Source organism: Gorilla gorilla, chromosome 15, assembly GCF_029281585.2.
Source record: "Gorilla gorilla gorilla isolate KB3781 chromosome 15, NHGRI_mGorGor1-v2.1_pri, whole genome shotgun sequence".
Taxonomy (NCBI): domain Eukaryota; kingdom Metazoa; phylum Chordata; class Mammalia; order Primates; family Hominidae; genus Gorilla; species Gorilla gorilla.
The window spans coordinates 22,343,296-22,361,984 of NC_073239.2; positions in this window are offsets into that span (position 1 = coordinate 22,343,296).

Genomic DNA, 18,689 nt, shown 5'->3' on the forward strand with positions numbered 1-18,689 from the left:
ACAAAAAACAGGGCCACAGAGGCACATACCTGGTTTCTCTAGAAAATGATGGTCATTTTAATCACCACTTTTTGGGAGTAGTCAGGGAATTTACTTACTTTCCCATGCAGATGGATGATTAAGTTAGAATTCTGGCTCTGCCCTAACTAACTGTATGACTTTAGGCAAATTAATTACCCTCTCTAATCTTTGTTTTCCTAATTTAAAAATTATATTTTGCAACCCAGGAGCATAGATTCAAGTTGCTTTGAATATACACTTCCAGGTTTCCTCATTTGTAAAATAAGAATAAGAATACCCAGCTTAAAGAATTTGTAGTAGATTAAAAATGGCTACAAAGTTTTTAGCACTCCCCTCATTGACAGGTAAAATCTGTGTCTCTGCTCCTTCAATCTGTTCATTGTAATTGTTTGACTAAAAGAATATGGTAGAAGTGACAGTGTGCCAGTTTCTGAGCCCATGCCATAAAAGACTGGTAGTTTTTACTTCTTTTTCTTGGAAAGCTTTCTCTGGGGTCTTGAGCCAACACGTAAGAAGTCCACATACCCAGAGACCGCCATGTTGGAGTCTTAGTATGCAATAGTCCCAGATGAGCCCAGCCTTTCAGGCCGTCCCCACAAAGGTGACAGACATGCTACTGAAGCCATCTTGGACTCTCCAACCAGCCCATTTATGAGCTGATTACCAGCAGGTAGCCTCACTGATGGCAGTTGATGCCTTCTAGATAAAAGGAACTGCCCAACCAAGTCTTGATCAAATTCCTGACCCACAGAATCACGAGACATGATGTAGGTTGTTTTAAGCTGTTAGTTAAGCAGCAATAGATAACTGGAACAGAATTTGGTACCTGGGAGTGGGGTGCTAATAAAACCCTAATGCATGTGACATTGGCTTTAGGGCTGGGCAGTTGGCAGAAGCTGGAAGTCCTTGAGGAGCCAGTTAGTAAAAGCTGGGAGGCCATTGAAAAGACTGCTGGTGGAACATGGAAGGACATGGAGAAGATTGGGTTTGGAGGTGGGAAAAAATGTGATCCTTGTGGAGAAAAATTTGACAACATTGTTATCTGTAATAATGTGGAAAATAGAAAATAAACCTAGCAAACTGGTGGATTTGGGCAGAAAGATTTCCTGGCAGAATGTTGAAGATGCCAACTGATTCCTTTGAGCCACTTCTGATAAGCTATGGATAGAGACAGATAAACTTAAAAAAAAAAAAAAGAAAATTTCTAGTTTTCAACAAATTTTAAAGGAAATATAAAGGGGTTAGGCCTTAATGGATTTGAAATTAAAAGTGATTCCATACCGTCAGCCCTAAATCCCATCTAAAATGTCTTTTAACCTACAGTAACTGTGATAATAGAGGGTCTAAATGCTGAAATTCAGAGGAGCTAGATTTAACATGAAATCTGATGTTTTCTATGTTGCTAATCCCCTTCAGAGAACGTTAGGGTAAGCCAGGGCAGGAAGAGAAGTAGGAAAAATTGGAAAGGTAAAGGAAAAGGACACTCAGTTGCATCACTCAGTTAGAAAACTGTAAGAAAATGCTTGTTGAAATTTCCCTATCATTAGAAAGAAAAATAAATAATGAAAACTGACAATAAAGACATGAAGGGCTAATTTTCAATTTCAGTTTGTCTTTTTGAATGATGCCTCTTTGGAATTTTATGAGGGGTAAATGATATTTGAAATGAAGTCTTTTAAATAAGTTATCTTTTGGGTAGTTATTTTGCACACCTTTAAAATGCATTTTACTTATTTGCGGTGGGTGGAGTGGAAAGATGAATTCTGGAGAAGTTGAGAGGAAAACAATTTCAGGAGGTAATGGATGAACTTGGTCTGGAAGATTAATCAGGGCAGTTGTAAGAGAGTGCCAAATGCATAACCAGAGTAGAACTAAATATCTGATTGTAATTAAAACTTTAGGTTTCTAATGGCTGCATGAAAGATATTTTAATAAACGTGAAATGCACTTTCTAAATGGCACGCTAACTTTTAATGACTTGGGTGTTTTGTTTGATTAGTAACCTGGACTGTTAAATTAAAGCCAACTGCAAGTGCATGATAAAATATTGATGGTTTCAGGCAAATGAATTGGGAGAGTTATGCTTGACAGATTTTTTGTATCATTAAGGATTTTAACTGGTGGAAAATATATATTGCTGGTGCTTAAAGATAGTTAAAGAGGATCTTCCTGTTTGTATGACCTCGCTTCAATTTTACAGTAATAATAAGGGAGAAATCTGAATTATTCACAGATGATTGGTCAAGAGAGGTCACTTAATTAAAAAAGTGTTATTTTAATTACACCTGTTTCACATTCCTGGAATAGGAAATTAAATATTTTGCGGCATTTGATTATTTCTGTTTCACAGAATACCTGGACTTTTGCTGATTCTTGTGAAGACCTTACATTGTCATGTGTGAGGCTTGTACTGCTTGTTTTAAAGCAGGGAGTTTTGCTTTAAGAATCAGAATTTAAGAAATAGTTTTTTATGGTCAATTTTAGAAATAATGCAAGAAGAAAAAACATAATTTTATGGGCATATGTACACAGGCATGTGTAATATATATAGTATTGTATGTGAAAGATAATTTCTAGAAGGAAATAAGAGGCATGGTTACTTCTAGGCAGCAAAGCTGTGGAGTCAAAACAAAGGGAAGTTTTATTTCTTTGTTTTTGTGAAATGACAATGTGTTTTGCAGTGAGAATGTGTTAATTTTATGAAAAAGTTTCCCTTTGAAACCAAAATTTATCTTTTAACAACTTAACTGTCCCTTTTCATGTGTCTCTCCTTGTAACAGAACATTTTCTTGATTTTGCCAGATGATATGGTTATTTTTAGGAGGTTTTATCACTGCATCCTTCCTTCCTTCTGTCCCCACAACCATTCATCGATCCTCAGATATTTAGTGTTTCTTGTCTCTTAATGCTTTTTATAGCCTACATAAAAGTAACTTTTGGACAAAGAGAACTGAGCAGTGTTTTAAAGTAGTGCTCTCTCTGTTAAGATTTTAGCTGTGTGAAGGAAAGGAAAAAGGTAAAACTTTGAGAAAATGAAGAAACTTAGGGAAGGATGATAGGACAGTAACTTAGAGTGGCCTAGCATTGTGTGCTTAGATATTCCCTCATATAGAAGGAAAACATTGGCACCTTCTCAATTAGTGAGAGACTTGCAAAGTGCTGGAGAGACACCCTGAGTAGTGACGGAACAGCCTCTTCCCAAAGGATGTGTCCAGCCCTTCCCATGGTGATGACTTTTGGGTACTTTAGAAACATAGGAGGTTGGGTGTTGAAAAGACACAGGGAAATTCCTGGACAGTATTTGGCACACACACACACACACACACACACACACACACACACACCCCCTCCTGTCCTATTGCCTGCTCCTCAAATGACTGACCCTCAAGGGGATGAAGGATATAAAATTAATTCAAGCTTTGCCGCTTACTTGTTGTATTGCTCCAAGCTAGTTTCTGTACCTTTCTGGGCTTCTTGACTATGAAATGAAGACATTTATTCTATGTCAGAGTTGTTCAGATTAATAAACTCATCCTCAACTACTATATTAAAGTTCAGTAAAATTTTTTTTGTACTTCTAAGGAATTCTAGTTGATTAGATTTATTTTTGAGTTAGCTAATGTTTATATTAATAAATGGTAGTAGTAGGCTGGGTATTGTGACTCTCACCTGTAATCCCAATTGCTTTGAGAGGTCATGGTGGGAGGTGGGAGGATTGCTTGGGGGCAGGAGTTTGAGACCAGCCTGGGCAATACAGCAAGACCCCTGCTCTGCAAAAAATTAAAGAATATCTGGGCATGGAGGCATACATCTGTAGTCCTAGCTACTGAGGTGAGAGGATCATTTGAGTTCAGGAATTTGAGGTTACATTGAGCCATGATCGCACTACTGCACTCCAGCCTGGGTGATAGCATGAGAAACTGTCTCTAAAAAAAAAAAAAAGTAGTAACAATAACAGCTACAATTTATTAACTCTTCACTGTGCTAAGTGCAGTTCAGTGCACTAATTTCTTCTGCAACCCTATGGGGTAGGATAACCTTTACAGATGAAGAAAATGAGGCTCAGAGAAGTTAAGTAACTTGTTAGTAAATTGACAGATCCAGAGATGAGAACTCACAGCATTAAGTAGCATATAATTTGGCTGCTATAACAGAAACCCAAATAAAATAACTTAAACAAAATAGGACATTATTACTTTCCCATGAGGGTCTGTGGTTGAGAAGGTGAGAGTCTCAGACTCTTTCTAGCTGTTGTTCTGCCATCCTCAATGTGCAGCTTTCATTTTATTCAAGATAGCTGTTCCAGCTGTCAGTATCCCACTAACATTTTAAGCAGCAAGGAGGAAAAAGAGGCAAATGCAAGGTAAGCTCCTTTCCTTTTAGGGCATGGACCCTGAAATTCTCCACATCACTTCTGCTTTCATCTTTTTGGTGGTCAAAGCTAGGTCATATGAAAAACTACCTGGGAGCGAATATGGGGAAGGTAGTCATTTTCTGGACAGACATGTGTCCCATTAATTTTTGATTTTTTTTTTCCTAAGGAAGAAGGGGAGAGTCAGTATTGGAAGAGTAGCAATATTTTTCTCACCTATTTTTTAAAATTGCCAAATTTAGGCTTTTAATCATTAGGGTGTAAGTAAGCTTCACTTCGTCAAAGATGTCAGTATTAGGGAAAACTTTCTAACAAACAGAGCTGTCCAACCACACGAAGAGGAGTGAGCTGTATGCACTGCAGGTTATCCAAACAGATGCTAGTTGACAAACACTGCTGTGCACTGCATGAGTGTTCTGAACATGTCTGCTGTGTATCAGATAAGTGTTAGACAATCTTGTGTTTCTTCCAATTCTGAAATTCTATAGTTCGATTCAAATTGCTTAGTGGCCATACCATATATATTGATCCCACAAACATACCTTTGTATAAAACCATGAACAAACTCGTGGACTCAACTATGCAGAATGTTATCTATAGATTTAGATCTATATTTGAGCTTTTACAATTCTATGTCAGGCGGGGTGTGGTGGCTCACGCCTGTAATCCCAGCACTTTGGGAGGCCATGGTGGGTGGATCACCTGAGGTTAGGAGTTTGAGACCAGCCTGGCCAACATGGCAAAACCCTGTCTCTACTAAAAATACAAAAATTAGCTGGATGTGGTGGCAAGTGCCTGTAATCCCAGCTACTCAGGAGGCTGAAGCAGGAGAATCACTTGAGCCCAGGGTGGGGGTGGCGGCGGAGCTTGTAGTGAGCTGAGATCTCATCACTTCACTCCAGCCTGGGTGATAGAGCAAGACTCCGTTTCAAAAAAATAGAAAAAGTTATATATCATGTACATAATGAACTTAGTATCTCTTTTACCTCTTTTTTTTTTTTTTCTGAGATGGAGTTTCACTCTTTTGCCCAGGCTGGAGTGAACTGGCGCCATCACCACTCACTGTCTGCAACCTCCGCACCCCCTGCCCCCGCCCCCACCCCAGGTTCAAGTGATTCTCCTGTCTCAGCCTCTGAGTAGCTGGGATTACAGGCACCCACCACCACGCCTGGCTAATTTTTGTATTTTCAGTAGAGACAGGGTTTCGCCATGTTGGCCAGGCTGGTCTCGAACTCCTGACCTCAGGTGATCCACCCGCCTTGGCCTCCCAAAGTGCTGGGATTACGGGCATGAGCCACCGGGCCCAGCCAGCCTCTTTTACCTCTTGTATTAGTCCATTCTCCAATTGCTATAAAAGAATACCTGAGACTGGGTAATTTATACAGAAAAGAGGCTTAATTGGCTCATGGTTCTGCAATCTGTACAGGAAGCATAGCAGCTTCTGCCTCTGGGGAGGCCTCAGGAAACTTCCAATCATGGCGGGAGGCAAAGAGGGAACAGGCATCTTACATAGCAGGGGCAGGAGCAAAAGAGAGATGGGGCAAGTACTACACACTTTAAAAATGACCAGATCTCACACGAATTCACTCACTATCACGAGAATGGCACCAAGGGGATGAAGCTAAAAGCATTCATGAAGGATCCATTCCCATGATCCAGTCACCTCCCACCGGACCCACCTCCAACATTGGGGATTGCAACTGAACATGAGATTTGGGCAGGGACACAGATCCAAACCATACCACGTCTTCTTATACCATATTAACTTCCCCATTTCTAAGTGTGCTACCACTTTTCTAAGCTTCCCACAAGAAATTTCTCCCTATCATCTCTACCAACGCAACTGTTATCAACATGGGATAGATTTTTCCCCTTCAATAGGCTCTTCAATTTTTTCATCCCTTCTCCCATTCCTTCTGCCATCCCTGTAGGTCATCCTCTCTTCTTCCTCTTGTGTCTAGACTGCCACGCTAGCTTACTAAGGGCTCTCCCAGCCTCCGGGCTGTGTCCCCTCCCACGGAGTCTTCACCCTGTAGATGCACTGGTTCATGTTCCGTGGCTTCTAGCGTGCTCCCATCTGCCTCCTCTTGCCTCCTACTTTCATAGGCTCCTTGCCCTGACTCTAGTCAAGGCCCTGCCTACCTCCACTCCACCTGATCCCGATCCTACCAACCTATTCCCCTTTTCTGCACAAACATGTTGATTCCTTGTTTAGTCTTCCTTCGCTTCTCTCTCTTGCTCTCCTCTGCCCTTCCCTTCTTTTTTCCTTTCTTCGTTTTACCAACAAATAGTTTCGGAGTGCCTAGCCAGTGCTAGTCTCTGGAGATACTGGTAAGCTGAGACACAGGTCCTGCCCTTGTGGAGCTTATGCGCTGGGTTACAATTGCCTGTGTCTGTTACGTTCGTTTATGTCTCTGAGTCTTGTCTCAGTCTATTTCATGTGCCTAAAAGCTCTCTTTTCTTTCCTCTACCCAGCTAAACTGTGTGCCTAACTCTAAGGCCTAACTCAAGATTTACTTCTTCAGGCACATCTCCAATTGCTTCCATGCCCTTGTCTTTGTGAATGCCTTCAGTGCTCAGCCACTGCAGACTTTTTTTTTTTTTTTTTTTTTTTTTTTAAGATAGGGTCTCACTTTGTCACCCAGGCTGGAGTGCAGTGGCACCATCTCGGCTCACCACAACCTCCACAACCTCGACCTCCCAGGTTTAAGCCATCTTTCTGCCTCAGCCCTCCAGGTAGCTGGGACTACGGGTGCATGCCATGAAGCCCAGCTAATTTTTGTATTTTTAGTAGAGACAGAGTTTCGCCATGTTGGCCAGGCTGGTCTCAAACTCCTGACCTGAATAGATTCACCTGGCTTGACCTCCCAAGTGCTAAGATTACAGGTGTTGGCCACTGTACCCAGCCTACTGCAGAATTGTTCTTTTTCATGGTGAGCTAATGGTGTGAGACTCTTGAGAGCAGGAAAAATATGCCTTATCTATATATCTATATTGATATTCATATATAGCTGCATATAGACCCCTGTTTCTTTCTGTGTGTCTAACAACCTTGACATCCCGGATCTTTCAGAATTCTCTGATTTGTAAAAGTGGAGTTGTTTTTGTTCAGGCTCCTCACCTTTTCCAACGTGTATTCCATTCAGAGCCAAGTGTAATCTTTGTGCGTTCTCATACCACAAACAGCTCTTTCAACATTCACTAAAGGTATCTCTAGCACTTAGTGCCATTTTCCATGTGGTAACAACATTCTGATGGCTTTTTGACCACTGCTGTGTGCCCTGAAGTGAGGAGAGAATGACATAGGAGGGAGAATTGAGATGGTTAACTGCTTGACCTTTGGAGGAAGACAGACCTGGGACGAAATTCCTGCTCAGCTAGCCCCAGTCATACTAGCTCTGTGATCGCTTAATCACTGTAACTAGCTCTGTGATCTTGCTCAAATCACGCCAAGTAGCTATGTGATCTTAATCACACTAACTATAACAGCTATGTGATTTTAATCACACTAGCTCTATGGTCTTGCTCAATCACGTTGACTAGGTGTATGATCTTGAGCAAATTTCTTAACCTCTGAATCTCAGTTTTCTCACCTATAAAATGGGAATGAGGTTGCTATAATCATGGCTAAGTGAGATAACATAGAGGCAATAATTAGTATAGTACCTGGCATATGGCAAATTGAAAAAAATAATTATAACATTGTGATTTTAGAATAGCTAACTAGGGGCCGGGCGTGATGGCTCACGCCTGTAATCCCAGCACTCTGGGAGGCCAAGGTGGGCAGGTCACTTGAAGCCAGGAGTACGAGGCCAGCCTGGCCAACATGGCAAAACCCCATCTGTACTACAAATACAAAAAGCAGCAGGGCATGGTGGTGGGCACTTGTAATCCCAGCTACTTGGGAGGCTGATGCAGGAGAATTGCTTGAACCTGGGAGACGGAGGTTGCAGTGAGCCGAGATTGTGCCACTGCACTCCAGCCTGTGTGACAGAGTGAGACTCTGTCTCAAAAAAAAAAGCTAACTAGTCCAACTAGGCTCACTTACCAAGTGATTGTCTCCCAAACACTGGTGTTGTGGTGTTCAACATTCAAATTTGAGTCTCAGCAAAAGACAAATTGCTATAGGTCATGGGTCTTTGGTACCACTGTGAATGCTAAATCCATGAATACCAGAGGTTTGGTAAGCTCTGTGGTCCCTCAGCTTCTTCATGGTGTTGGGTCTTTAGGGAGGCTCAGCATATGATTTATTGATTCATGATGGGGGATAATTAGGTAGGAAGAATTAGAGTAGACAGACAGAGTAGTTAGAAAGACAGACTGTTCAGGGCCCTTATAGCCACCTGCATCCAAATGAAACTATATTCTGGGTTGGAGCACAACTTGATCCTCTCTGTGAGAAAGCAGCACATGGCCTTCTCTAAAGATTTTATGAATGGGAGTGAGAAATGGAGGAGAGCCAAAGATAGCAGCTGGGCTATTCTCTTGGACCATGCAACATAAAAAATCTTTTATGGAATAGGTTCTACGTTTGTCTGGCACAGTGCAGGAAGGGTAAATGTTCTCTTGCGGCATTCTCCACCCCCTCCCCCATGCCTGCTCTCCTTTGTGATCCCTGGGAGAGAGCACTTCTCCAAGCACAAGCCGAGGAGTAAATGGTGCAGGCAGAGTAAAAGAATCCTCCCCTGCCCCGCAAGCCCCTCTGGAGTCTGCTGGCCCAGACAGGGCAGGACACAAGGCAGTTGCACAGAGAATAAAGGTGTGTGCATGTGGCTCAGGGATCTGAACAAAGCTCCAGTGGTGACAAGCGTCACAGGAAACCAGACTGAGAGCTAGTCACAGGCCTGCAGTGTATGCCAAAGTGTAGCAAATCTGTGGCAGGAGAATATGTGTGGTTGCATGGAAGCAAAGCTCAGATGATCCAGTTAAGTAGTCATCCATGGGAAGGCCGGGTAAGAGCAGCGCAAGCTGTGGACCATTGGAGTTCTGCGGGTCGGAAACAGGCAACATCAGGAATTAGGGAAGCTGCCCTGCTATGAAGCCAGGTGGTTTTGTTTAAATTTTTTTTTTTTTTTTTAATAGGGACAGGGTCTCACTGTATTGCCCAGGCTGGTTTTGAACTCCTGGGCTGAAGCAGTCCTCCTGCCTCAGCCTCCCAAAAGTGCTGGGATTACAAGCGTGAGCCACTGCACCCAGCCTAAATTAAAACAAAAACAAAAGCTAAATCCACTAGCAGAGTCGGAGGAATTGGTTCTGAGATTTTTTGGTTGAGAGGACCCCCCGCCCCCGCCCGCTGAATACCTTGAGAACCAATTTGTGTTATGAAGCCCAAATGGCTCATTTCTAGGTTCCTTACTAATGTAATCCTATGTAACCCTTTACCCTTTTCCTGACCCTCAGTCACTTTTCTTCCTGGCTGAGGGCTGACCTATCACCTTTGGAAGAGAACACAGGCAAAGGAGGAACGGCAGAGGGGGCTGGGGGTGGGGCTGGGGCTGGGATGGCTGGTACGCACACCAACTCAGGGTGGCTGGTGGCTGTGTGGGTGTGGGGTGCGCTCTGACCCTCGCCTGCAGGCCGCTTTTTCATAGCATTGCCATCTATGCCTTTGAAGCAGAAAAGAAATCCCACTTTCCTCTGAGGCCCCTTTTGTAATATGGCTTTCCCCTGGCTGGTTGGATTAGTTAAAATTTCATCAGCTTCCCTTAAAAAAATTTCATCTCATGAAAAGTGAGGATATCTCTTGAAGATGTTTTCCACCTTCAAGAAGTAAAGAATCTGATGTGCTCTTATTCTAGAAACTTAGTATCTCTTGTAAGCTTAAACAAGTCAGATGGTGTGCTTTAGAACTATATAGATATATTTGTGGTTGTTCAATGGTTGTATTAAAAGAAAAAAATGAGATTCCCACTCCCTTCTCCACCATCCCAATGTTCTGTGTTCTTCGGGGTGTGAGAGTGGGCAGGTTTACAGACCCTGGCAAAAAAAAAACACACATCCTGAAAACCAACTCAAAATAATAGCAGCCAGCATGAGATGATAAGATCAAAGCAGTAGGGGGCAGTGTGACACAATTGAACAGAGGTTGCTAGTCTAATAAAACATCAGAAACAAGGCTCTTTGAGACAACAAAGGCAAAAATTGTGCTAAGAGCTGTAAATCTTGCATGCTAAATTCTGGTGCAAGAGACAGTCATGGTTGTATCATAATTAAACATGCTACTAAAACATAAATTTCTTACTGATAACTTCCTCTTACTGGCCTTGTTTCCCAAGGAGTGAAACAGAGCTGGTCACCCATTAGCATTAATTGGAAAGATTTCTGGTGTCTTCAGCACAGATTTGCCTTTTGTGTACTGGAAACGACAAAGGAAAAATAAATTACCATTGTCATAGCCATCAGTGTTCCTAATCATCTTTATGAATATGAGGCTGTGTTAGTGCTGAAGGACGGGGTTTGTTGGTTGACTCCAGCATCCTCCAAACTTGCAGGCAGTGGGTGGAGAAGAAGGACCATTTATAGGTACTGTATTGGTTTCTTTGGGCTGCTATAACAGAGTACTACAAACAGAGAGGTCTTAAACCACATAAATTTATTCTCTCACTTTAGGAGGCTAGAAGTCCAAAATCAAGGTGCTGGTAGGGTTGTGCCTCCTCCAAGTCCTGTGGGGGTGATACTTGGTTGCCTCTTCTTGGCTCCTGGTGGTGGCCATAGATCCTTGGTGTTCCTTGGCTTGTGACAGCATAACTCTAATCTCTTCCTCTGTCTTCACATGGTGTTCTCACTGTGTCTCTGTCTTTACATGGCTGTCTTCTTATGAGGACATCAGCTGTGTTGGATTAGGGGCCCACCCTAATCCAGTATGACCTCATCTTAACTAATTATAAGGATCCCATTTCCAAATAATGTCACTGATATGGTTTGGCTCTGTGTCCCCACCCAAATCTCATCTTATAACTCCCATAATTCCCATGTGTTGTGGGAGGGACCCAGTGGGAGATGATTGAATCATGGGGGCAGGTCTTTCCCATGCTATTCTCATGATAGTAAGTCTCATGAGTTCTGATGGTTATTATAAGGGGAGTTTTCCTGCACAAGCTCTCTTCTCTTGTCCGCTGCCATATGAGATGTGCCTTTCACCTTCCGCCACGATTGTGAGGTCTCTCCAGCCACATGAAACTGTAAGTCCAATAAACCTCTTGCTTTTGTGAATTTCCCAGTCTCAGGTATGTCTTTATCAGCAGCTTGAAAATGGACTAATATAGTCACCTTGTGGGGTACTGGGGATTAGTCTTTTTTTTGAGACAGAATCTTGTTCTGTTGCCCAGGCTGGAGTGCAGTGGCATGATCTCGACTCACTGCAACCTCTGCCTCCTGAGTTCAAGTGATTCTCCTGCCTCAGCCTCCCAAGTAGCTGAGATTACAGGCAGCCACCACCACAGCTGGCTAATTTTTGAATTTTTAGTAGAGATGGAGTTTCACCATGTTGGCCAGGCTAGTCTTGAACTCCTGACCTCAAGTGATCCTCCCACCTAGGCCTTCCAAAATGCTGGAATTATGGGTGTGAGCCAGCTCACCGGGCCAAGGCTTTCGATATATCTTTTTTTTTGGGGGGGACATAATTTATCCCAACAGGTCATAGATATTTTTGAGTTGTTTGGATTCTGCCACCTGATCTGACCTGTTATCATATCACAGCATCTCTCAAACAGGGCCAGTCAATTCCGGCTGCCTACCAGCCTACTGTATCTTCCTATAGACTATTTGCTAAACAGTTACCTGAGTAATCCTTTTAAAATGCAAATTGATCAACACAAGCTCCTGCTTAAAACCCTCCAGTGGCTTCCTATCCCTCTTAGAATTCCCAGGCTTAAGTGATTTGGCCCCTGGTGTTTCTCTGATCTTTCCTTTTTTTTTGGAGACAGGGTCTTGCTTTGTCACCCAGGCTGGAGTGCAGTGGCGTGAACATGGCTCACTTCAGTACAGCTTTGACCTCCCAGGCTCAAGCGATCCTCCCACCTCAGTCACATACGTAGCTGGGACTATGGGGATCACCATGCATGGCTACTTTTTGTATTTTTTGTAGAGATGGGGTTTTGCCATGCTGCCCAGGCTGGTTTCAAACTCCTGAGTTTAAGCAGTTTGCCCACCTCAGCCTCCCGAAGTGCTAGGATTACAGGCATGAGCCACTGCGCCTGGCCTCTTTCACCTCTTTTAACTTCCCTTTCTCCAGCACTTTACTTCAGGTACTTCTCCTTTGACATGACAGGCTCATTTCACCTGGGCCTTTGCCCTGCTATTCCTTGCATACAGAATGCTCTTCCCAGAAACGTGCATGGCACCCTCCCTCATTTCCTTAGGGGCGATGCTTATATATGACCGTATCAAAAACAACACACTCTTTTTTCTCTGCCTTTTTTCTCTTCACTTATCCGTGTGTGAGAGTTTATCATATATCTGTTTATTACCTGTTTCCTCACTATAGTATAATCTCTATTAGGAGTAAAACTTTGTTTTGTCCACTGCTATATCCTCAGTGTCTAGAACAGAGCTTGGCACACGGTAGGTACCCAATAATTGTCTATTGAATGAATGAATGAATATATCTCATTTAAACCTCAACCTATTTCTCAAGCCAGGTTACATAGCAAAAGACCTATCAACTACTTGAAGGAAAAGCCAGAAATCAAACCCAGGTTGGCCTGACTCTTTCCAAGATGCAAGAATATCGAATATTTTGCGTATTATTATTGTTATTGTAAAAATGGTGATAACTACCATTGATCAGTTGTTTACTTTGTGCAAGGTTGTATTCTAAGCCCTTTGCATGTGTTACTTTATTATACTCAGGATACCTCTCTCAAGTAGTTTTTATTTTCCTCATTTTATGCATGAGGAAATTGCCACTAAGGAAGTTTTAATTTTCCAAATTCACACAATAAGTGGAGAAAAAGAATTCACATCCAGTCAGGCTGGCTTCATAATGTTACTGGCGGCAAGTCTGGGCAGGCTCTACAGTGCTTGATCCTTGTCTTCTTGGGAAAAAGAATTCGGCCAAGAGACAGAGTAGATTTAAGGCAGAAAGGAGAGTTTATTGAAGCAAAGAAAAGTACACTTGGAAGGAACCAAGTAGGCAACTCGAAAGATTAAGTGCCTTGCCTGATCGTTGGTTCAGGGCTCTATAGATTTACTATTTTCTGTTTTTTTTTCCCCTAGTCTTTTCCTTTCATCCCTCCCTCTGGGCAGGCTGTTGGCTAATCAGTGCCTACGTTTTGCCATTATCTGGGTGGGGCCACATATGCCATTTGGTGGCTGAAGTTATGCACATGCTCTCTTAGGGCAGTTTTGCCTTACAGGTCTAGTGTTCCCGGAGGAAGGTCATATCCAGGTCAAACTCTGCCACTCTGCCCCTTTCTGTGCATGCCTGCACATGTCCCCAGAGGAAAGTCAAACTCTACTATTTGTAGTTCTTATTAGGAAGTTCTTGCCTGTAAGCTCAAGATATGTCCTGTTAGGAAATTTCCCTCTCCCTGTTGACAGCTGCCTGATAATTGCCTGACAGTCACCTGACATTCTTTGGGGCCCTATCCTGCCCTGCTCATATCTGCCTATCTACCTACTCTAACATTAAACGTCTCATATCCCCATACTGACACTAGCTATGTCCGTCTCCCTGTCTATCATTTATAAATGTATCCTGCCATTATTGAGCTCCTATCCCATACAGAGGACAATTTCAGGTGGATAGGTTTTCAGAGAGTGATTGTTTTCACAGGGAGAGGTTAACATGTATTGATGACATACATCTTGATTTGGGTGGTGGTCACTCAACTCTATATATTTGTCAAAGCTCATCATCCTGCCCACCTAAAAAGGGTGAATTTTACTATATATAAATTATATTTTAATAAGCCTAACTTTTAAAAATGTTAATTGTGACCTCCTCTCCCCTAACTAAATGATGTTTACAGAAATTTTAATGCTTATGTAGAAAGGTAAATGAGTCAGGATAATAAATACTATACTTAAACTAATAAAAATATTAATGATCATTGTCTCCTGGAGGTGGGATCATGAATGGTTAATTTTATCTCTCTCATGAACACATCATACTTCCATAAAACAGAAAATTAAATATTTTTACAAGAAATATTTATAAAAATTAAAAATCCAGTATCTTTTAATGGATACTGTACAGAAAATGTACAGAAAAAATGTACAGAAAAAAACTAGAGAGAAGAATATTAAAATGGGCTGGGCGCAGTGGCTCACACCTGTAATCCCAGCACTTTGGGAGGTCAAGGCGGGCGGATTGCTTAAGCTCAGGAGTTCAAGACCAGCCTGGCCAACATAGTGAAACCCCATCTCTACTAAAAATACAAAAAATTAGCCAGGCGTGGTGGTGGGCGCCTGTAATCCCAGATACTCAGGAGGCTGAGGCAGGAGAATTGCTTGAACTTGGGAGGCAGAGGCTGCAGTGAGTGGAGATTGCGCCATTGCACTCCAGCCCGGGCAACAGTACAAGACTATGTCTCAAAAAAAAAAAAATTAAAATGACAACAATAATTTTAACTTTGGGTATTATTTTTCTTCTTTATACTTTTCAGATTTTGAAAATATAAAGTAAAAAGATTAAAAAATATTTCTATATTAACCTTCTACTACATTTATAATCATTAAAAAACCACAAAAGTTTGAGGTGACTTTACATACTTAATATGTAAAAAATTCACTTTAAGTCTAGCCAGTCCTTTTGAAATACAAGAGACACATGATTGTGAGACAAGAGAGAGATGGCAGATCTGGATGTTGCAGCCAGAGGCATTGGGTGGTAACGTGTTATTTTGCTGATTTGGTGGAGCATCCCAGGTTGTCATTCCTACCCAGATCAGTCACTTGCTTTCTGTGCCCTGTCAGTCATCAGAGAGGAGGTGGGTAAGTCCACCACAAAGGCTGCCACTGGGTTTTATCTGAATTCTGTCTTATACCATGGCATGGCTATGATACTGTGTGTTGGCAGCTTTTTCTGTTCTGCAAAGCAAGAAGCAGCAAGTCATGGGGACTGACTAAGACCATGCAATTCAGACATGGTAGGATGGGACTTTCTTACCCCTTTTCTTTTCTTTCCTGTCCCACTTCCTCTCCTTTAGGTAGGGGCAAGGTCTTTGGCAAGACAGAGGAAGGGAAAATACAGAGACGTTGGATAGTAATGCTGTGACAAAGTTCCAAGCTGTGATTTGAGGAAGATTCCACTTCCCACTCCTGCTAGAAGTACCCAGTTCTTTTGGTCACAAGAGACCTCTCTGCACAGGATCCCTCAATCCAGGAGGCGCTTCACTGCAAACGAAAGCAGTTCTTGGAAGAGACTCCTGATATGGCTTACTCAAGTCACCAATCTAGTTCTTCATATTTGTTCCACATGAAAATATATAAAAGAGTATCCTGAGAGGACCTACAGACCCTCTGAAGGAAGCAGACTGCTCCTGCAGGACCCAGGAGACACCCCAAATACTGTGCTGGTATCCATGGCTGAGAGACCCATAGATGGTTCACATCACAGGACTCTGTGCAGACAACCCCCAGTACCAGCTTGGAGCTGGGTAGACTTGCTGGGTGGCTAGACCCAGAAGAGAGACAATAATCACTGCAGTTTGGCTCACAGGAAGCCACATCCATAGGAAAAGGGGGAGAGTACTACATCAAGGGAACACCCCGTGGGACGAAAGAATCTGAACAACAGCCTTCAGCCCTAGACCTTCCCTCTGACAGAGCCTACCCAAATGAGAAGGCACCATAAAACCAACTCTGGTAATATGACAAAACAAGGCTCTTTAACACCACCAAAAAATCACACTAGTTCATCAGCAATGGATCCAAACCAATAAATCCCTGATTTACCTGAAAAAGAATTCAGGAAGTTAGTTACTAAGCTAATCAGGGAAGCACCAGAGAAAGGTGAAGCCCAACGTAAGGAAATAAAAAAGAAAAGACACAAGAAGTGAAGGAAGAAATATTCAAGGAAATAGGTAGCATAAAGAAGAAGTTATAAAAAATTCAGGAAACATTGGACACACTTATAGAAATGCAAAATGCTCTGGCAAGTCTCGGCAATAGAATTGAACAAGTAGAAGAAAGAAATTCAGAGCTTGAAGACAAGGTCTTTGAATTAATCCAATCCAGCAAAGACAAACAAAAGAATAAGAAAATATGAACAAAGCCTCCAAGAAGTCTGGGATTATGTTAAATCACCAAACCTAAGAATAATCAGTGTTCCTGAGGAAGAAGAGAAATCTAAAAGTTTGGAAAACATATTTGGGGGAATAATTGAAGAAGACTTCCCCAGCCTTGATAGAGACCCAGACCTCCAAATACAAGAAGCACAAAGAACACCTGGGAAATTCATCACAAAAAGATCATCACCTAGGCACATTATCATTGGGTTATCTAAAATTAAGACGAAGGAAAGAATTTTAAGACCTGTGAGACAGAAGCGCTGGGTAACCTGTAAAAAAAAAAAAAAAAAAAAAAAAAAAACCTATCAGATTAACAGCAGATTTCTCAGCAGAAACCCTGCAAGCTAGAAGGGACTGGGGCCCTATCTTCAGCTTCCTCAAACAAAACAATTATCAGCTAAGAATTTTGTATCCAGTGAAACTAAGCATCATATATGAAGGAAAGATACAGTCTTTTTCAGACAAACAAATGCTGAGAAAATTTGCTACTACCAAGCCACCACTAAAAGAACTGCTAAAGGGAGCTCTAAATCTTGAAACAAATCCTGGAAACACATCAAAACAGAACCTCTTTAAAGCATAAATCACACAAGACCTATAAAACAAAAATACAAGTTAAAAAGCAAAAACAAAAAATCCAAGGTACACAGGCAACAAATAGCATGACGAATGCAAGGGTACCTCACATCTCAATACCAATATTGAAAGTAAATGGCCTAAATGCTCCACTTAAAAGATACAGAACTGCAGAATGGATAAGAACTCACCAACCAACTGTTGGCTGCCTTCAGGAGACTCACATAACACATAAGGACTCACATAAACTTAAAGGGGTGGAAAAAGGAAAAATTATGCAAATAGACACCAAAAGTGAGAGGAGTAGCTATTCTTTTTTTTTTTTTTTTTTTTTTTTTTTTTTTTTTTTTATTTATTTATTTATTTATTTATTTATTTATTTTTTTTATTTTTTATTGATCATTCTTAGGTGTTTCTTGCAGAGGGGGATTTGGCAGGGTCACAGGACAATAGTGGAGGGAAGGTCAGCAGATAAACAAGTGAACAAAGTTCTCTGGTTTTCCTAGGCAGAGGACCTTGCGGCCTTCCGCAGTGTTTGTGTCCCTGGGTGCTTGAGATTAGGGAGTGGTGATGACTCTTAACGAGCATGCTGCCTTTAAGCATCTGGTTAACAAAGCACATCTTGCACCGCCCTTAATCCGTTCAACCCTGAGTGGATACAGCACATGTTTCAGAGAGCACAGGGTTGGGGGTAAGGTCACAGATCAACAGGATCCCAAGGCAGAAGAATTTTTCTTAGTACAGAACAAAATGAAGTCTCCCATGTCTACCTCTTTCTACACAGACACGGCAACCATCCGATTTCCCAATCTTTTCCCCACCTTTCTCCCCTTTCTATTCCACAAAACTGCCATTGTCTTCATGGCCCGTTCTCAATGAGCTGTTGGGTACACCTCCCAGACGGGGTGGTGGCCGGGCAGAGGGGCTCCTCCCTTCCCAGTAGGGGCGGCCGGGCAGAGGCGCCCCCCACCTCCCGGACGGGGTGGCTGGCCGGGCGGGGGGCTGACCCCCCCCACCTCCCTCCTGGACGGGTTGGCTGGCCGGGCGGGGGGCTGACCCCCCCACCTCCCTCCCGGACAGGGCAGCTGGCCGGGCGGAGGGCTGACCCCCCCACCTCCCACCCAGACAGGGCGGCTGGCCGGGCGGGGGGCTGACCCCCCACCTCCCTCCCGGACGGGGCGGCTGGCCGGGCAGAGGGGCTCCTCACTTCCCAGTAGGGGTGGCCGGGCAGAGGCGCCCCTCACCTCCCGGACAGGGCGGCTGGCCAGGCGGGGGGCTGACCCCCCACCTCCCTCCCGGACGGGGCGGCTGGCCGGGCAGAGGGGCTCCTCACTTCCCAGTAGGGGCGGCCGGGCAGAGGCGCCCCTCACCTCCTGGACGGGGCGGCTGGCCAGGCGGGGGGATAACCCCCCCACCTCCCTCCCAGATGGGGCGGCTGGCCGGGCGGGGGGCTGACACCCCCACCTCCCTCCCGGACGGGGCGGCTG